Source organism: Castor canadensis, chromosome 7, assembly GCF_047511655.1.
Source record: "Castor canadensis chromosome 7, mCasCan1.hap1v2, whole genome shotgun sequence".
Classification (NCBI taxonomy): Eukaryota; Metazoa; Chordata; class Mammalia; order Rodentia; family Castoridae; genus Castor; species Castor canadensis.
This window is the reverse complement of record NC_133392.1, coordinates 136,220,792-136,239,140: the sequence shown is the minus strand read 5'-3', so window position 1 is coordinate 136,239,140 and position 18,349 is coordinate 136,220,792. Positions and strand designations below refer to the sequence as shown.

Below are 18,349 nucleotides of genomic sequence, written 5' to 3'. Positions count from 1 at the left end.
GTTGAATTTATTCTCCTTTTTATTTTTTATTCTTTTATTTGTATATAATATTCTTACATTCTTTTAGTACATACAGTTGCATTCCATCCTGTCATCTGTATGGACATTTGTTTTCATCTTATATCTTCAATTCAATGTGTTGGTGCTTATTACTAATCCTTTTGTTGGAGTTTTCCTCTTATTTGTTGATTTCAGTTTGTCCTCAAGTTGTTTCTTCAGGAAGGGCTCATATGAATAAGAGCTGAGTTTTTGCATGTTGTCTATAGCTTTATTCCTGAAGGACTGTTCACCGAGATACAATATTACTGATTCACACTTTATTTCCTTGAGTATCTTGTAGGTACTTTTCCATTGAATGTCCAGTAGAGAAATATAAGGTTAGTTTGATCTTATTTTTCTAAGAAGATACCTGCTTTTTTTTGGGTGAGGGGGTCTGCTTGCTAAACCTATTTTTCAAACTACTTTACTAATCTATCATCCTATTTTCTTTTTTTAAAAAATCTCTATCCAGTGTGCTCCTTTACTGTGCTTTTTTGTGGTGTATATTTTACCTTATACTCATTGCAGTTTCAAATTCGTTCTTAAATCTAACAAATCATCTTCTTTTTCTTCTTTCTTCTTCTTCATTTTACTGAGTTCTGTCATGCTTCTTTCAGCACCTCCTATTGATTGATTGATTGTCCCTTCCTTGAGTTCTGTTTTTTGTTTTTTTTGGTGGGACTGGTGTTTGAACTCAGGGCTCATGCTTGCAAACAAGGCATTCTGCTGCTTGAGCTATGCTTCAGTCCATTTTGTCCGGTTATTTTGGAGATGGGAGTCTCAAGAGCTATGTGGCCTTGAATGCCTGGGGCTGACCTCAAATCTCCATCCTCCTGATCTCAGCCTCCCAAGTAGCTTCGATGACAGGCATGAGCCACCAGCGCCTGGCTCCTTCCTTAAGTTCTTAAGTGTCTGCTCCGAGATTTTTTTCATAGAAAGAATTAATTCAAAACTTAAGAATTTTTAAATTCACATTAAAAATTAAGGTTATAATGTTCATCCATTTGTGTTCACAGTGTCTGTTGAGTGTTCATCAGAGATGATGCTCTTCTTTTTTACATCTTGTGTGGCATCTTTGTATGGATGGCTACATTCTCCCAAACCACCTGTTAGAGATGGAGGGAGGAACATTTGTTCCCCTTAGCAGCATGGTCGTTTTCCAGGTTTCTCTTCTCAAGCCTCTGTCCTCTGTTGTGCTGATGGATTGATTGTTCAAACTATAGTAACTTAAGTAGTTTAAGTAATATGAATTACTAGCCATGAATTTTCCCAAGTCATTGTTAATTTTTACTATCAAAAGGTACAGTTTTAACCTTTTAAATTGCCTGCTTCATATGTTAACAGAGAATTTGTGAAAGGCATGCAGGAGTTTTTTGTACTGTTTTTATAGCTTTCCTATAAGTTTGAAGTTATTTGAAAATAAGAAATTACAAATGAAAACTACATGTTTCATTTTAGAATGGTAGTCTTTTCTGAGACTGTCACTTTCCTCTTACTCTCACGACACTGTCTGTACTTTCTCTACTTCCTTCTGAGATTTGCCCAATTAAGCCTCCGTACCAAACACTGCAGTTCTTATTTAAGATAGATCTTTTCTTTCTGGGAGTGAAAATCTGCTATTCTCCCCCCACCCCACTCCCTAGGCTCCTTTACACTTTCTTGCTATTCTCCAATGCTCAGTTTCTACTAGTCCCAAGCACTTTGGGTCCTATTTACTTATAATTTGGCATTTTCTAGTTTTAATTATCTCCTAATTTTATTGAAGATGTATTTTTTTTCCTTAACATTCTCTTTGTTGCTTTGTACAGGTTCTAGGAAAAAAGATGGGAAATTTTGGAACTAAATTGCTGGTATGTTCCTATTGGAACTTGAAGTCTAGCTTTGGAAATTATTAAGAAATAATTTCTAAGTAATCCATCAGTCAAAGAAATAGTAGGGAATTTGAATTTTGAATGAAGGGTAATTAATAATGATGCCTATCAGAAGTGATATGATCAGCTGGAGCAATGCTTAGAGAGAATTTAAAATTTTCAGTACCTCTTGTAAAAGAAGAAAAGCACCAGTGACCTGAGCATTCATCTAAACAAATCAGAAAACAGAAAATTTAATGCAGAAAAAATAGAAGGAAATAAAAGGTAAACACAAATTAGTGAAATAAAAAACCAAACATCTCTATCCTTTAGGTAGGGAGACTTCAATGGTTCTTAAGAAGAATAGTGACATGATCATATTTGTTTTCCAGAAAGAGACCTCTGGCAACAGTGTGGAGAATAGATAGAGGAGAAAAAAACTTATCTGAGAAGCCAGTTAGGAGGCTTTTCAATCACTAGCTCAGGTAAGAGATGGTGATGGTATAATGTGGGATGGAGAGGAAGGAACACACTTCAAGGATTAAGGTGAAAAAATAAGCTAAGAACCATGTCCAGAGTGAGGTGCTGGTGGCTCATGACTGTAATCCTAGCTACACAGGAGTCAGAGACCAGGAGGATTATGGTTCAAAGCTAGCCCAGGCAAATAGTTTCCAAGACCCTTTCTCAAAAATACCCAATACAAAAAAAGGTTGGTGGAGTGTCTGAAGTGGTAGAGTGCCTGCCTAGCAAGCACAAGGCCTTCAGTTCAAGCCCCCATATCACCAAAAAAAAAAAAAAAACAACTTTGAGTATAGTGAATGATTTATGGAACTGATTGGAAGCAAATAGAACAGAAGTTTTACTAGGTTTCTGAAAGAATTATCTTTGCAGTGACTTACAAGCCTAGTATGTCAGTCACAGTTCAACTAGAGAAGTAGAGTCATTAGGAGATACATAGAAATTGTAGAGGCCAATAAAGCCAGTCTGAAATCATTAGAGCTGTCAGCAAGGGCACAATTGAAGCTATTATCTCTCCATGAAATTTCTCTCCCTCTTCTGTCTCCCCCTTATTTTCTCTCCTTCCCTCCCTCCTCCTCTCTCAGAGAAGCCTCAGCCTTTGAACTAATTGAAACAGGCCCATCCACATTCTCCAGGATAATCTTCCCTTATATAAAGTCAACTGCAATTGGTTATAGACTTTAATTACATCTACAAAAATGCACCATAGCAACACAAAGATTGGTGTTTGAATAAATAGCAACTAGTAGTCTAGCCAAGTTGACACAATAAGAAAAAAAAAAAAAAAAAACAGGCTGGCAGAGTGGTTCAATTGGTAGATCGCCTGCCTAGCAAGAGTGAGACCTTGAGTTTAAACCCTAGTACCACCAAAAAGGAAAAAAAAAAAAAAAAAGAAGAAGAAAAAAAAAAACCTAACAATATTTGGCTTGAAATTTTCTGTGATTATTTAATCCTTGAAAGACTCTTCAGTTGCAGTGACTGTGATATATTATCAACTGGTTTTCAAGAAGGGCATACTTTCCAGTGCACATAAAGGTTAGTGACTCTGGAGCTTGTACCAGGTGTGAGTGGTGATGCTGTCAACTGAATAGGTAGATCTGCTGTGGTGGTTAGTTGACAGTATATACCATGTAAAGATAGATCATATGTTAACATGTCCAAAGTGTGAGGATTCTATGGAACATATTAGATAAAGGCATTTAGTATGTAGTTAGAAATTCAGGTTTGAAAATGTGTAGTCATGGGAGCTTAAAGTAAGAATGCTGAATCAGGCGTGGTGGTACACATCTATAACCCCAATACTCAGGAGAAGGAGACAGGAAGATTTCGAGTTCAAGGACACCTGGACTACATACTGAGACCCTGTATCAAAAAAAAATAAAAGAAAAGAATGCCAAGACTCCTTAGTGTATAAATTCATACTTGAAACTACAGAAGCGGGGAGAAAAAGTCTTTAGGAATAGTGTTAAAAACAGGAAAGAGAAGGGTAAAACCATGGGAATTACTAGCATTTAATGAGGGAAGGAGAACCAGTGAGCAAGTAATGGCTATTAGTAATGATTTTACTACATATTTGGCAATATGAAAGCCAAAAAATGGCGCAAAGAAACCAAAAGAGGAAATATACTAAAGAATCGATGGCTTCACAGTAAAACAGTGACACCTTTTTCAGTAAAATCAAGAACAAGACAAAGATATAAATTCTATGATTTTTAGTTACTATTGTGTTTTCTAACTTCTATTCTTCTTACAGGTTTCAATGTACATGTTACTTCTCTGAGAAGCAGTGTTTTACATTCTTTCTCCCCCCATTCCAGCTATTCTTCAACTCTGAGTTAGGTATTTGTCTTAAGTATTCCCATAGCACAGTGTTTTTCTCTATAATAGCATGTGTACCTGAATTGTAAGGGTTTATTATTCTTTGTCTCCTATTAAAATGAAAGTTCCTTGAAGCTAGGCACTGTCTGTCTTATTCACCAATGTACCCACCATGCCTACTGTAACTGTTGGCCATATTAAGCAAGAATGAATAAATAAACCCAAGAGCAGGGAAGAGGAACATCCAAATGAGCCTAAAAAAATCAGAAGTATTTGTAGGGATAAACTATCTTACTCAAGTTTTAACAATATCATGAGACCAAGAGTTTGGATTAAAAAATAGGTACCCAGGAATGAAAGTTTTCTGTCTCTAAAACATAAAACTTTATCAATCCAAGTACTGCTCCCCCAAAAGGGAAAACCTTATTGAAAGACATAAGAGAAAAAATTTGAAATATGTTGGACCTATTGAGAAATCTTAAGATGTCTGTTCTTCCAAAATTAATCTGTAAATGCAATTTTAATTAAAATCTCAGCAGATAATGTCTTGATGCTCAGTAAGTCAATATTAATATTTGTGTGGAAGAATAAATGACCAAGAAAATCCAATACAACTTTAAAGAATAATAAAAAGAAATTGCCCTACTGTAAAACTAAAAATTATACCACAGTGTTTTAACTGTTGGAACAGACAGATTAATAAAGCAGAAAGAGCCTGGATGACTAGACAGGTGTGTGCTTATGGAAACTTTGTGTCTGAGGTAACATTTCAAATTAGTGTGGAAGGAATTAAAAAGTTAGGTTTACATAATTATTAGTCATTTGCAAAAATAATTGGATCTTTCTCACATTTTTTGCAAAATTTATTTCTATGTGCATTACAGTCCTAAACGTAAAGCGCAAAACTTTGAAATTAGTTTAGAAAGAAAAAATTCCACTGAACAAAATACAAAGTATAAACTATAAATTACTAATAAACTTGACTCTCAAAATTTAAGACTTGTATAGTTTAAAACCATAAAGTTAAAATATTAGGAGACTATTTACAGGTCATAGAACTTTAAGGAAGATAAATAGAAAAATAGGTATGTCTCAAAGGAAGAAACCCAAATGGCCAATAGCACTAATAATAAGAAATGACAAGCAGGGGTGGTGGCTCACTTCTATAATCCTAGCCACTTGGGAAATAGAAATCAGGAGGATATTGGTTCAAACCCAATCTGGGCAAAAAGTTCATGAGAACCCATCTCAACCAATAAAAGCTGGGCATGGAAGAATACCTATCATCCCAACTAGGCGGAAACATAAATAGAGAGGATCTAGGGCATAAATGTGAGACAATATTTGAAAAATAACTAAAGCAAAAAAGACTGGAGGCATGGTTCAAGTGGTAGAGCATTTTCCCAGCAATTGCAAAGCCCTGAGTTCAAATTCCATACCACCAAAAAAGAAAGAAAAACTTACAAATGAAATTAATAAGGTACCATTTCAAATCCATCAGATTATGTGCCTGATATATGTAATAGAAAATTGGAAACACCCTAAATTCCTGCCAACATCAGAATGAATAACTAATATGTAAACTGTTACTGTGTACTTCATAACAGTTAAATGAGTAGATATGTCAACATGGGTTATTAAAGCAATGTTAGTGCTAGGAGAAAATAGCAAAAGGATGTGTTGTTTATATAAATTTAAAACAAAAAAAAGTATATGCTGAATAGGCACAAATGCAGTAAGATTATAAGAATATTTGTGGGACAAATACATAATCAATTTCAGAAAAGAAAGAATAAGAGTAGAATAGTCTGTCTAGGGTGGGGAGAAGAGTCCAAAAAGTCTGCAAGTTTCAAGAAAATATGAATATGTTTATTTGTGTGAACAAAGTTTAATTTGTGTCATTGTGAAGCAAAGAAATAATAAGATTGGTTTTCAAAAAAAAGATTATGGTATCTTAATGAAATGAAAATAATGCCTAAAGTGTTAAATGTAATGCTGCTGTAGAAAGTAACAATAATTGAAAAGTATTGCACTGACCACCTTACTTGTTAAATTCCTTTTTTTGTTTGTTTCTTTGTGATTTAGATTTTGTAACCTTTGCATTTGATAAAGTGCACTAAACAAAACAGCTTTATTGAACTTGAAATTAGCTAGAGAAAGCTTGTATTGAACAATATAGTAAGTACTACAGGGAAGAGTGCTGCAGGGTGCAATCGAAGCATACAGCAGAGGGATCCACTCTTGTCTCAATATTTGAGTAACATTTCCCAAGGAAGTAACAGATGGGAGCTAGGAGAAATTAGTGGTGAAAATAAGCATGAAAAAGTACTCTTGAGACATGAAGGGATTTAGTTCTAATTCTGTGACTAAAATTGTCTTGAGAATAATTATTTTAGTGGTATTTAATATCCCAGATCTCTTACTGTGTTTTTTAAAGGCTCAAAAATTTTTCCACATTTCAACATCTCTGAATGTTGAAATTGGGAGATAACTTATAATTGGTGATTTGTCGGTTTAATTGGCAGGTTTTTTTTTTTTTGAAGTGTATGAGTTTAACATTCACAACTGTATAATGCAACCCTGAAGAAGCAAGATTTTGGGCTGGAGGTGTGGTTCAAGCAGTAGAGTGCCTGCCCCACACTCCAACCTTGAGTTCAAACCCAGTGCTGCCAAAAAACAATTTAAAAAAAGCAAGATTTCTGGACAGCAAATTTTAGATCCTATACATCTCAGTTTAAAAAGCCTTATTTTAGGCCTGGAGAATAGCTTTGTGGTAGAGCATTTGCCTAACATTTGTGAAGCCTTGGTTTCCATCCCCAGCACTGTAAAACAAACAAACAAAAAAAACCACCTTTATTCTATTTTTTATTTATTTTCTTATGCTTTTCAATTAAAAAAAAAAGTAGCTCTCTATAAAACATTCATTATTAAGCCAGTCATAGTAGCACATTCCTGTTGTCTCAGCTACTCAGGAGGCTGAGGAGGGAAGGTCACTTAAGGAGTACATGAATTTGATACCAGTGTGGACAGCATGGCAAGACTGCCTCAAAAAATAAATGAATAAATTGCTATCCATTTTGCTTTTAGCAAAAAAGTAGTCAGAATTTAGTAATTATAATTTATTTTTGCTAATAAGTGAAAAGTTTGCACTGAATACATACTTCCTTGGCTTGGAAAACAGATTTCTAGTAAGTTATTAATCACAATATTAGTGTTGTTTGCTTCATGTATTTGTTTTGAGTTCAGGTATAAAATTACTAAGATTAAGAGATAATTTTATAATATTCAAATTAGTCCTTTCAGAAATAGATGAATGCAGAATATTTTTTGGGGGGTGAAATGCAGGTTATCACCTGATTCAGCCAGTACTGTAGGAACTTTATAAGATCAAGCCACCCACATAAAGATAGCTAGGTCAGGCTTGCCCAGGCAGTTAGTCCCCACATTAGGAAAACAGTATAATGGCAACAAGAATATCAGTGATACCCTTCATCAGATTTGTTTCTTGACTCACTGTTTCATTGTACCCTTCATATTTGGTGCCCTTTGGTCCTTTTGAGATCACACTTCACTGCTGCCTTGGGCATTCCTTTTGTCTTGCTGGTAAATTATTGATCTCTTGTTTCTTTTCCTTCCTTCCACTCCTCCCTCCCCTCTCCAGGAGTTTCATGAGAAAAGAGTATTTGGGAAGCAAATTGTTCTGAGACCTTACATATTGGAAAGTATATTTGGTCCAGAAACTTAAATGATAGCTGCCCAAGAGACTAACGCAGAACGGCCATGTGAACCCCAAAGTTCAAGGTCAGCCTGGGCAACATAGCAGAGTCCTGTCTCAAAATAAAAAGAAAGAAAGAAAGAAAGAACTCAGTTTCTTTGTTGGAAATAATTTTCCTTCTGGAATTTTAAAGCATTGTCCCATTTTAATTTTTTTAAATTATTTATTCATTTATTTTGAGGCAGGGTCTCATGTAGCTCAGGTTAGCTTCAAACTCATGATCCTCCTGCCTCAGCTTCCCAAGTGCTGAGATTGCAGGCATACACAACCATACTCAGCTCTAATTTTTAGTCCTTTTTCTGTGCTGTGGATTGAGTCCAGAGCCTTGTACATTTTAAGCATGCACTCTACCATCGGACTACATCCCCAGTCCTGCTCCATTTTTTACATAGCTTTATTGATATTTCATTTATACGCTATAAAATTCATTCATTTTAAGTGTACATCAGATGTCTTTCTTACCTCCCTTGTTTTGCTTTACTTTCCGGAACTTCAGCTTCATCTTCCAACCCTTTGTTCTTGTTATTACATTTTTTATTTCTAACAAACCTTTTTATTTCTTGAATATTATTTGTTATAGTATGCTGTTTTGTTTTTTTCCACAGATGCAATATCCTTTCTTAGCTCTCTGAGCATAATTTATTTTGGAGTTCTTTATGTAATATAGTCATGCTTCTAAATTTCCTTTTTTTTTTTTTTTTTTGTTCTCTGTATTCCAATTTGGAGGATTTCCTCATATGTCTTGAATCCTTCACTATCTATTCATGATTCAGTGGGTGTCTAAAATACTGACTGGAAACTCTGAATGCTTGGATGGGCTTGTTGACTAGAGTAAGTTCAGTGGGTCAGTTGGGAGAATTTACAATGTTAGGAGCCTTCTCTCTCTTCTCTTGGTAGTCAAGTTACCCAGAGATGAGTCTTCCAAACTCCTGCCTTGAGGAAAACAGTCTGGTTGCCTCATTCTGGAAGCCAACTTGGGAAATTTTGCATTCAGCACTTAATATGTTTACAGTCACTTAATCCCTTGTTTATGGTACAGTCCTATGCCCTCAACTTTGCCTGGCATCTCATCCAGAGAGCCTTTGTTTTACAATTTATTCAGAGAATAAACCTTCAGATTTATGCAAGGAAAAAGTGACAGCTGTTCAGCAATGTGAATCTAGGCAGGGGATCTAGGGCTCTGTCTGCTTCTCACACTGCTGACCTCTTTGTTTTTCTATACCATCTCCATCCTTTTGTCACTAGTTTCAGAGGACTTTATGCTGCCACTTCTTGTGCATTGAGGACTTGATAGTATAAATGCAATTGGTTCTTTACCTTTCTCAACATAGCTGGATTGTGATTTCATTTTCTGTCCACTATGACAGTTACAACTTTCTCACTTCTAAAATGCTGATTTCCTATTGTCTTCTCCCCTCCTTTTTGTCGCTGGCAGAATAGCCTAAATGGTAGTGTGTCTGCCTACCAAGCATGAGGACCTGAGTTCAAACCCCAGTACCACAAAAAATAATAATAATGATCCTTACCATATAAGCATGAAGCTCTGAATTCAAACCCCAGTCCCACCAAAAAAATTTCCTTACCATATTTATAGTGCGGTTTGGGAAAAGAATGAAATATATCATTAGCCCAGATTTGGGTTTAAGACAGGAGTTTTGGTTCATCTTTAAATTCTAACTCATTAAAGAATCTATGATATACTTAATAAACGTTAAATAATAAATGTTTGGATAGACAATTTAGTCTTATTTTACATCTATATTGTCTGACATTGCATATCAAATTTCTCCTAAACATAGTGACTGAAAACAATAAACACTACTTCACACAGTTTTTATGAGTCGGGGATTCAGGAGTGGCTTAGCTGGTTGGCTGCAGTCATCTCAAGGCATTACTGAGCCTGGAGGATCCACTTCCAAGATGACTCACTAACAAGTTTTACTTTTTAAAAACTATCTTTTATTAACATACATTAATAGTACAAGGTAGTTTCATCTTGATAATTCCATAGATATCTACAGTGTTCCTTAAACAAGTTCACCCCTGTATTAATTCCCTTTGCCCCCTCCTCTCTCCCCGCCCCTTTTCAAACAGTATTTGGTGGTTTTCATTGTGCTACTTTGTATATGGTAATGACTTTTAGTTCTAAAGGTATCAGTTCCTTGCCATATGGACCTCTCTGTAGAACTGCATAAGTATCTTCTTAGTATTGTGGTTGGCTTCCTCCACAGTGAGTAATCATTAGAGAGTAAAGCAGAAACTGTAACATTATGACCAAGCATTGAAAGTTATATTCTGTCGTTTTCATAATATACTACTGGTTACACAGATCATTATATTCAGTGTGGGAGGAGACACAAAGCTATGAATCCCATAAGTTGAGACTCACTGGGGACCATTTAAAGACTGGCTGCTACCCAGTTTTCTACTTAAGCTAAAAAAAAAAAAAAATCAAATTAAACCTAAAGTAAGTAAAAGGCAAGAAATAAAAAAGATGAGAGCAAAAATAAATAGAAAATAGTGTAGAAAGCCTATTCTTGGTTCTTAAAAAGAATTTAATAGGGCCAGGGCATGGTTCTAGTAGTAAAGCACCTGCCTAGCAAGTGTGAGGCCCTAAGTTCAAATCCCAGTACCAAATTTAATAAAATTAATAAACTCCTCACAAGACTAATAAAAAAAAATAGAAAAAACACCTTGCCAGTGTCAGGACAGGAAGTAACACAAAAGATCATTTGGATGTGAATGTTGTGTTAAAAAAGAAATGTTGTTAATAGCTTCATGACAGTTTATTTGACAATGTACATGAAACAAATTCCTTGAAAAACACACCTTTACAAAGGTTGATTCAAGAAAAAAATCTGAATGTTTCAAATAAATTGAGTTTATAATCACTTCTCACAAAGAAAACTCCAGTCCCAAATGATTTCACTGATGAATTTTACCAACATTTAAGGAAAAAATAATACCTGTCTACCATGATTTTTTTTTAGAAAATAGAAGGAAAAAAGGCTTTCTAACTCATTTTTTGAGGCTCATATACTTGTTACACCTAGCAAAGACAGCCAGGAAAATCATCCCAAACTTATAAAGATTCTTATAAAAATTTACAGTACAATAAGAGGAAACTTCAACTGATAAAAGCATCTAGAAAATCATAGATGAATACTTGCCCTAAAATAAAGAGCAAGGCAAGGAGCCAAGTATAGTGGCACACATCTATAATCCTAGCCCAAGGGATGTTGAGGCAGGAGGATCACAAGTTCAATACCAGCCTGAGCTATGTAGTGAGATCCTATTTTAAAACAAACAAAATGTAAGCAAGGATGCTTGTGCTCAGTGTTTCAACTCAATGTCACACTGGAGGTCCAGCCAGTGGTAAAGCAACAAAAAAAAAGGGAGGGGGGGCATAAAGGAAGAAATAAAACTGCAGAAAACATAATATCTGCATAAAAAAATTCTAAGGAAACCACTCACCTACCCAAAAACCCACTGGCATTAATAGATGAATTTAGCAAGGTCACAGGATACTAGTTGCATATATAGAAAAAATGAATACTAGCAGTATAACAGTATCAGCATTCAGTAATTAGAAGAATGAAAAATTAAGTACCATTTGTAATATCATAAAAGCATGTGATATTTTGGAATATTTAAAGAAAGTTAAAAATGTGCAAGAAGCCTACACTGAAAGCTGCAGAGCCTTATTAAGAAAGGTAAGGAAGCCAGGTGCTCGTAACCCACACCTATAATCCTTAGTTATTCATGAGGCAGAGATCAGGAGGATCAAGGTTTGAAGCCAGCCTGGGCAAACAGTTCGCAAGACCCTATCTTGAAAATACCCATCACAAAAAAAAGGTTGGTAGAGTGGCTCAAGCAGTAAAAGCACCTGCTTAGTAAGAGTGAGGCCCTGAGTTAAAACCCACCACCACCAAAAAAGAAAAAAGAAAAAGATAAGGAAGATATAAATAAAAGGGTATACCAGGATTTGGGACCAAAAGACTCAAGTTTTTAAGATACTTATACTCTCCAAATTGATCTGTTAATACAATTGATCTATGAAGTCATTATAATAGAAATCTCATCCAGCTTTTTAAAAAAATATGTAAATTGATAAGCTAATTCTAAGATTTATATGGAAATGTAAAGGACCTAGCATTTCCACTTTGAATATCTAAAACGTTTTGAGAAAGAACAAGTTGGAGAATTTATACTACTTGATTTCAAAATGTGGTATATTTAGCTACAGTAATCAAACAATATGACACTGGTGTAAAGATAGATCAATAAGTCAAGGTACAGAATAGCTTTGTCTGATTTTTACAAAAGGGCCAATATAACTCAATGGAAGAAAGAGAGTACTTTCAATAAATAATATAGGGACAACTGAATATTTGTATTAAAAAATCCCCTTCATTGCTGGGAATGGAACCTAAGCCTTATGCATGCTAGACAAGAACTGTACCACAAACTACATCCCCAGCATAAAAATATAGCCTCTTCTTTACACCATACACAAAATATAACTTAAATTGTATCACACATCAAGTAAAACTGGGAAGTTTCTAAGAGAAAACAGGAAAAATATTCATGACCTTGGAGTAGGCAAAGATTTCTTTGTTTTGTTTTGTTTTTGAGACAAAGTCTCATTTGAACTTGTGATCTTCCGGCCTCAACCTCCTGAGTGCTATGATTGCAAATGTGTGCTATCATGCCCAGCCAAAGATTTCTCAGTACACTGAAACCTCATCTAAATTAAACCTCTTTCCTTTTAAGAACACTACTAAGGCCTGGTATTGAAGGCTCACACCTGTAATCCTAACTACTTGAGAGACTGAGATTGGGAGGATCATGATTCCAGTCCAGCCTGGGCAAAAAAGCAAGACCCTGTCTTCAAAATAACCAGAGCAAAATGGGCTGGAACATGGCTCAAACAGTAAGAACATGTGCCTTGCAAGCACAGAGCCCTGAGTTCAAACCCTAGTACTGCAATAAAACAAAACAAAAAACACTGTTAAAGTGAAAAATCATGCTATAGCTGGGAAAAAACATTTGCAGAACATATCTGAACAAAAGACTTGTATCCAGAACATGTGAAAAACTTAAGACAACAGAAAAAAGTATGGTCAAAAGCAGGTGCTTGGGTGAATTTGGTCAAAGTACATTACATTCATATATGGAAGTATCACATTAAAACCCCTTTGTACAATTAATTTATGACAATTTTTAAAGGCAAATTCTCCAGCCTACAGGTATAGCCCAGTGGTAGAGTTGTATGCTTAGCATGTGCAAGGCCCTGGCCCAGAATCATTTATAAAGAATATGTTTCAGCTGGGTGCCAGTGGCTCACACCTGTAATCCTAGCTACTCAGGAGGCAGGCATCAGGAGGATCACGGTTTGACACCAGCCCAGGCAAATAGTTCACAAAAACGTATCTCGAAAAACCCTTCACAAAAATAGGCAGGATGGCTTAAGGTGAAGGCCCTGAGTTCAAGCCCCAGTACCGCAAAAAAAAAAAAAAAGATACGTGAATAAACAATTGAGAAGATGCTGAACATCATTGGTCATCTAAGAAATGTAAATAAGAAACACAGTGAGCCACTCCCCCATTTGTAATCCTAGCACTCAGGAGGCTGAGGCAGGAGGATCATGAGTTCCAAGCTAGGAAGGGCTACATAGAGAGACCCTGTCTCAAAAAAAAAAAAAAAAAAAAAGAAAGAAAGAAAAAGATAGTGAGATGCAACTTCATATCAACTAAATTGGCTAGATTTAAAAGACTGACAATACCAAGTGTTAGCAAGGATGTTGAGCAACTAGAAATGGTGAAAGTGTAAAACAATACAGCCAGCAGAGCATGGTAGTATATACCTACAATCCCAGCACTTGGGAGACTGAGGCAGGAGAATCACAAGTTTGAGGCCAACCTGGGCTACATAATTCCAGCAATACCCTGTCCAGAAAAAAAGTGCTCAGCACAGTGGCTTGCACCTGTAATCCTAACTACTCAGGAGGCAGAGATCAAGACGATCACAGTTCAAGGCCAGCCTGGGCAAAACGTCCACAAGGTCCCATCTCGACCAGTGGCTGGGTCATAGTGGCACACACCTTCATCATGCTACACATGGAAACACAATTGGGAGGATTGCTGTCCAGGCTGGACTGGGCATAAGTGAGACCTTATCTCAAAAACAGCCAATGCAAAAAAAAAAAAAAAAATGACTGTGAGTGCCTGTCTAGCAAGCAAGAAGCCCTGAGTTCAATCCTTATAGCCACTTTGAAAAATAGGCAGTTTCCTTTAAAGCTGTTTTTCTTCATGTATGAGGCACTGAGTTCAGTAACTAGCACTGCAAACATGTAGGTAAGTGTTCTCTTGACCTATTATCCACCAATTATACTCCTGGAACTTTAGCCAAGAGGAACAAAAATACTTGTCCATACAATGATTTGTTCATGTAGTTTTATATGTTCATTATAACTAGAAACTGGAAACAACCCAAAATGGCAAAGAAGAGGTAAATGAAGAAATGTTCATCAAATGGAGTAATACCCAGCAATAAAAAAAAAACAAACTGCTAATTCATACAGCAGTATGGATGAATGTCAACTCATTAAGATGTGCAAAAGAAGCCAAACACAAAATGACCTATATAGTATAATTTCATTTGTATGAAATTCCCATTCAGTTAATCTGTTATGAAAAGAATCAGATAAGTAGTTGCCTGGGGCAGATATAGAAGGACTGATTACAAAAAAGGACACTTTCTGGGGTATATTAGAGATGCATATATTTGTCAAAATCATTGAAATTTGCATTCAAAATTTATGTATAAGGTATATTGCAGAATTTTTTTCATAACTGAGATGTGACTGCACACCCATCAGAATGGCTAAAATTCAAGTCTGGCAATACTAACAGTTGGGAATTTGGCACAACACTGACTCTATACATTGCTTGTGAGAAAGTCAATTGTTAAAACCACTGTGGAAACAGGTGTGCACATTTATAATCTCAGCACTCAGGAGGCTGAGGCAGGAGGATCATGAGTTCTAGGTCAGCCTGGGCTACATAACAAGACCCTGTTTCAAAAGGAAAAAAAACTGGAAAAGTTAAGTATTATCTAAGAAAGTTAGAGATACAGATGCAGCAATTGCACAAATCCACTCGCAGATACAGCCTATTCTCTCTCTGGTGTGTGTGTGTGTATGTGTGTGTGTGTGTGTGTGTGTGTGTGTGAAAAAGATGTATATGTTAGGATGTTTGTATCATCCGTAGTAACCAAAGCCTATTCTCTCTCTGGGGTGTGTGTGTGTGTGTGTGAAAAAGATGTATATGTTAGGATGTTTGTATCATTATCTGTAGTAACCAAAGAAAGGGACCAACAAAAATGTCCACCATTATTAGAGGGGATAAATTGTTTATTTCTTCAGTAGAGTTATGCAACAATGAAAATGAAGAAACTGGTTACACTTAATTCATATGAATGAACTTAAAACAAGCTAAAGTCTCAAAAAAGATTTCATCTTTTATGTTTCCAGTTATATAAAATTCAAGAGCTAAAAAACCTGGTGTTTAGGGATATGTATTATGTTGTAAATTCATAAAGAAAAAGAAGTTAACACAACAGAAGTCAGAATTTGGGTCCTTTTAGAGAGGAGCTAGTTTTAAGGTTAAGAAGGGGTTAGGGAAGAGGCTTCTGGAGCACTGGCAGTATTTCTTGTTTGAAATGATGGTTACATGGATATTCACTATAATAATTTTTTAAGTGACACATTTCTGTTTTATGCATTCTGGTTAAAAAACAATCCTTTCACCAGTCAACAGATGTTTCCTCAGGGACTGGAGGCATGGCTCAAGCAATACAGTGCCTGCTTAGCAAAACCTGAAGCCCTGAGTTTAAACCCTAATAACACCAAAAAAAAAAAAAAAAGTTTCCTGAGTATTCTGCTTATTTTGCTAGGTCATATAGGAAATACAGAAATGTTTAACATAGCCTCTAAAGTAGGTAAATGTGCTTATTATTTGCTGCCATAAAAGTCATTGTGTAATAGTCTAATAATTTCTGTTCTTAGAGCTTCAGAGCCATGGAAATAACCTTACAACATTGGGACAAGTAATGGCCATAGCGTGTAACCTCAGGGCACCTCCCAGCAATATGTGTACAGTATCGAAATATAATTATAGTAATGTTTTTTGCCAGGATCCAACATTATGCACTGTCCTGTTCGACACTGTTAATTTTGACCTGGACTCTGTTGATACATGTAGTCCTACATCTTAAAGTATGGCAAATATTTACTTGTTCACATCTTGTTTCTGCTGTATCTTATTTATTTACACATTCATTTATTTAGTTACTTATTTTTGCAATTCTTTGGATCAAACCCAGGGCCTCCAACATGCTAGGCAAGTACTCTACCCCCAGCTTTTCTATATCCTAATAAGAGATAGTTTTGACATAGTGAAAAATAATCCTGACCTCATTTTCATGAAACAGTATTCCATACAGTCTCTTCAGAGAACTAGTTTATATTGACAGTATGACTGCTTAAAATTAATATATCAGTAGATCAGTGAGTACAAAAGTGAGAAAAGGAGCTGATCATGGTGGCACGTGCCTGAAATCCCAGCTTACTGGGGAAGGTGGAAACAGGTGGATCTTGAGTTAAAGGCCAGGCCAACCAAAGTTAGTAAAACCCTATCTCAGAAACAAAATAAAAACTGAAGAGCTGGGAGTATAGCTCAGGTGATGCAGTGAGGCCCTGGGTTCAATTCCCAGTACCAAAAATGAATTAACAAATAAATGGTACACATAATTAACAAGTAAAAGTTAAATAAATTTCCAACAGAAATAAAAATTTTATCAATTATTAATGAATCTAATAAAAGATACCTGAGTTTTAGCTTATGTTATAAAATCTTAATGAAATTTAAATGATCTTTTCTAGCAAACCATGCTACATTAAGCATCTTACTAATATCCCCTTTTGTAGATGAAAAATATCTCAAGAATATATGTCTAATATAATAGAATTATTGGGTTGAAAATTATGTACATCTTCAATTTTTTTATGTATTACCATTTGTTCTCCTAAGTGATTAGTTTATATTTTATAATCTGAAACCTTTCATTCTTCTATTGCCTTATTGTCAGTTTGTCTTACTAGTCTTGAAATTTTGTCCTAATCTTGATTGGTAGCTTAGTTCTGGTTTTGTATATATTTCCTTAATTACAAATAAGATAACTAGTGAAATTTTAAGGTTCTTGCCATTTAGATTTTCTGTTCTGCTGTGCACTGGTGGCTCATATCTGTAATCCTAGCCACTCAGGAGGCAGAGATCGGGAGGATCACTGTTCTAGGCCAGCCCGGGGCAAATAGTTCCAGAGACCCTATCATGAAAATATCCAACACACAAAAAGGCTGGTGGAGTGGCTCAAGTGGTAGAGTGCCATGAGTTCAAACCCTAGTACCAGCACTAAATAAATAAATAAATTTTTCTCTTCTATGAAATACCTGTTCATATCCTTTGTCACATTTTATTGTATATCTTGGTTTGTAGGAACTCTTTACATATTCTAGATGGTAATATACATACTATACATATTCTCCAAGTGTATAGATTTTTTTAAAGATTCCTTTATATTGTCTATTTTCTTACAGTTTTTTGTTTGTAGTTTTTGTATTTTGTTTAAAAAATTCTACATTTTCCTTAAATGTTTGTTTTCCTCTTCATGTTTAGTACTCTGAGCAGAAATCTGATTTTGTATATAGTATGAGGCAGGCTTTCTATTCCACTGATCTCTGTGCCTATCTTCACAGTGTCTTGATTTGAATGGGATTATAACAGATTTTCATGAATATAGGGCAGACCTTATTCTTAAGAACTGCCTTTGCTATTCTTGTTTCACTGTTCTTTTATGTTAATTATAGTAGCAATTTCTTAATTTCCAGAGGGAAAAGAGGTTTCATCCTGTTGGATATATGTTCAGTCATATTGGACTGAAATTTCTTTGAATTTGCAGATCAATTTGGATTAGTTTACATGAATAGGGTATTTTACTACATTATTTAGATCATCTCTAAAATCTTTCAGTAATAAAGATACCTGTTACTTCTATAGATTTTACCCGTCTTTTGTTAGGTGCCTTAAATTTTTAAATTGTGATTATTAGTATCTTTTTTAAATTACATTTTAAGTTTGGGCTGATGAGTAGCCTCAAGTGGTACAGTGCCTGCCTAGCAAGCCAGAAGCCCTGAGTTCAACCCTCAGAATGGCAAAAAAGGAAAAAAAGTTCAATTTAAGTTGGTTGCTAGTGTAAAAGAATGTAATTTTTAGTATGTTGATCTTAA

The 18,349-nt window shown here is 35.4% G+C and overlaps 1 protein-coding gene across 8 annotated transcripts in view; it reads left to right on the top strand.

The window, feature by feature from the left end:
• Ago3 (argonaute RISC catalytic component 3) overlaps positions 1 to 18,349 on the top strand; it is a 141,871-nt gene that overhangs the window by 64,459 nt on the left and 59,063 nt on the right. The window contains exons 1-2 of one of the 8 annotated variants that reach the window (XM_074080590.1): positions 429 to 2,174; positions 2,282 to 2,374. The exons of 6 other annotated variants lie outside the window; for them this stretch is intronic. The gene's annotated coding sequence lies outside the window, so the exon portion shown is untranslated. One more of the 8 variants, XM_074080593.1, reaches the window with a different exon arrangement.